Source organism: Empidonax traillii, unplaced genomic scaffold (assembly GCF_003031625.1).
Source record: "Empidonax traillii isolate 1590-97213 ecotype Southwest subspecies unplaced genomic scaffold, ASM303162v1 scaffold3174:size14667, whole genome shotgun sequence".
In the NCBI taxonomy this organism is placed as follows: domain Eukaryota; kingdom Metazoa; phylum Chordata; class Aves; order Passeriformes; family Tyrannidae; genus Empidonax; species Empidonax traillii.
In genome coordinates, this window is record NW_020958367.1 from 12,392 (window position 1) to 14,667 (window position 2,276).

The 2,276-nt window shown below is 68.3% G+C and overlaps 2 long non-coding RNA genes across 4 annotated transcripts; both read left to right on the forward strand.

Annotated features, from left to right (window-relative positions):
* Window positions 1-245: 245 nt before the first annotated feature.
* On the forward strand, window positions 246-1,740 carry LOC114072422. Of its 3 annotated transcripts, none has more exons than XR_003574172.1 (3): window positions 246-444; window positions 1,076-1,189; window positions 1,700-1,740. It is a non-coding gene; the product is annotated as an uncharacterized LOC114072422 (long non-coding RNA). The 3 variants fall into 3 exon arrangements; XR_003574171.1 differs by having other exon boundaries at window positions 1,076-1,200; window positions 1,708-1,737; XR_003574173.1 differs by lacking the exon at window positions 1,700-1,740 and adding an exon at window positions 1,392-1,403.
* Window positions 1,741-1,768: 28 nt separating this feature from the next.
* LOC114072423 lies at window positions 1,769-2,276 on the forward strand. The gene is made up of 4 exons (XR_003574174.1): window positions 1,769-1,782; window positions 1,910-1,946; window positions 2,062-2,150; window positions 2,228-2,276. It is a non-coding gene; the product is annotated as an uncharacterized LOC114072423 (long non-coding RNA).

The following is a 2,276-nucleotide window of genomic DNA, read 5'->3' on the forward strand; positions in this document are numbered from 1 at the left end:
GCACGGGGGACACTAGGGAGACACGGGGGGCATTTTGGGGGCACAGGAGGGATTGTGAGGGGCCGGGGGGGGCACAGAGGGGGTCACCAAGCCCCCCCCCTCCCCCTGGCAGTTCCTGTGCGAGGAGGGGGTCAGGGATCACATGGCCTGGGTGGGGACACTGGGAGGGCACAAGGGGCATTGTGGGGGGCCCGGGGGGCACAGAGGGGGTCACCAAGCCCCCCCCCCATCCCCCCCGGCAGTTCCTGTGCGAGGAGGGGGCCGGCGATTACATCGCGCGGGTGGACGAGCCGCAGTCGTGCTCGTACGTGCTGACGGTGCACACAACCAGGATCTGCCACCACCCGTTCCTGCGGCCCCCCCCGGGGCTGGCCCCGCAGCCCATCCGCTGCCAGCCCGCGCTGCCCCCCGCCCAGTATGTCCAGTACGTGCGGGCACAAGTCTGTGAGTACCGGGGGGAGCAGGGTGGGGATGGCACTGTCACCTCCCTGGGGTGGGGCCGGCACTGTCACCTCCCTGGGGTGGGACCAGCATTGTCACCTCCCTGGGGTGGGGATGGGACTGTCCCCTCCCACCGCGGGGCTGGCACTGTCACCTCCCACCGGGGGATAGGACTGTCACCTCCCTGGGGCGGGGATGGGACTGTCCCCTCCCTGGCCCTGTCCCTTCCTTGGCACTGTGTCCCCTGTCCCAGGGCTGGCCCTGTCCCCTCCCTGGCCCTGTCCCCTCTGGCACAGCACTGGAGCTGTCCCCCAGTGTGGGGCTGGCCCTGGTCCTGTCCCAGGGGTGGCCCTGTCCCTGTGTCCCTCTGGCTCATCCCTGTCCCCTCTCCCCCCTTTGTCACTGTTCCTGTGTGTGCTGTCCCCTTGACTGTCCCCTGTCCCTTTGGCTGTCCCACTCTCCTCTGTTGCTGTCCTCTCTGTCCTTGTCTCCTGTGTCCCTGTCCCTGTGTCCCCTGTGTCCCTGTTCCCCTGTGTCCCCCATGTCCCTGTGTCCCTGTGTCCCTGTCCCCCCTGTGTCCCCTGTGTCCCCTCTCCCCTGTGTCCCCCTGTCCCCTGTCCCCCCTGTGTCCCAGCTGACACCAAGCGGAAGGTTCAGGAGATCTCGGAGGAGCTGCGCTCGCTGGACACGCGGCTGTGGAGTGACAGGGACACCCCCCCCCAGCCCCCCCGGGGGGCCCACGGGGACGGTACGGACCCTGTCCCACCCCCAGGGGACAATATGGACCCTGTCCCACCCCTGGGGACAGTAGGGACCCTGTCCCACCCCCAGGGGACAGTAGGGACTCTATCCCACCCCCTGGGGACAGTAGGGACCCTGTCCCACCCCCTGGGGACAATATGGACCCTGTCCCACCCCTGGGGACAGTATGGACCCTGTCCCACCCCCAGGGGACACTCCAGCCCCTGTCCTCCCTCTGTGCCCTCTGTGCCACGGTGACAGCCCAGTGTCCCCTTTCCCTGTGGGACCCCCCAGGGCTGTGGGTTCAGAGCCCCCCATGCCAGCTGTGTGTCCCCAAACCAGCTGTGTCCCCAAACCAGCTGTGTGTCCCCAAACCAGCCGTGTCCCCATGCCAACTGTGTCCCCCAGTGCCAGCTGTGTCCCCATGCCAGCTGTGTCCCCCCAGTGTCATCTGTGTGTCCCCCCAGTGCCAACTGTGTCCCCAATGCCACCTGTGTGTCCCCCCCCTCCTCAGCAGGGGACCAGGCAGAGCCAGCCCAGGATGTGGCACTTGGGGACCAGGAGGTGACAGCGGCTGCTGGGCAGCAGGACGGTGCTGGGGTGAGTCCTGGTGGCCCTGGGGACATTGGGGTGGCTCTGGGGACATTCCCTGGGGTTGTGGGGGGGTGTCAGTGTGGGTGGGGGTGGATTTTGGGGTCCTGCTCCATCCCCACTGCTGTCCCTGCAGGAGCCATCCCCGAGGGCAGGCGGTGACCGCATGGCTGGTGAGTCCCGGGGTGTCCCCCCAGTGTCCCCTCAGTGTCCCCCCAGTGTCCCCCAGTGTACCCCCAGTGTCCCCTGCCCCTTCCACCCCCCCATCCCAGGTCCCTCCCCCCGTAGATCCCCGGAGGAAAATCCACTTCAAGGTGATCCGGAGCCCCGGGGACCTCCTGCAGTTCATCGAGGAGCTCAAGGAGACCACCAGGAAGGTGGGGACCCCCCCTCTGTGCCCCCCCTCATTCCCCTCCGTGCCACAGTGTCCCCCTGACCCCTCCCCCCGCCCCAGGCCAAGGGCAAGGCCCGCCAGGAGGAGGAGGAGGAGGAGGAGGAGGAGG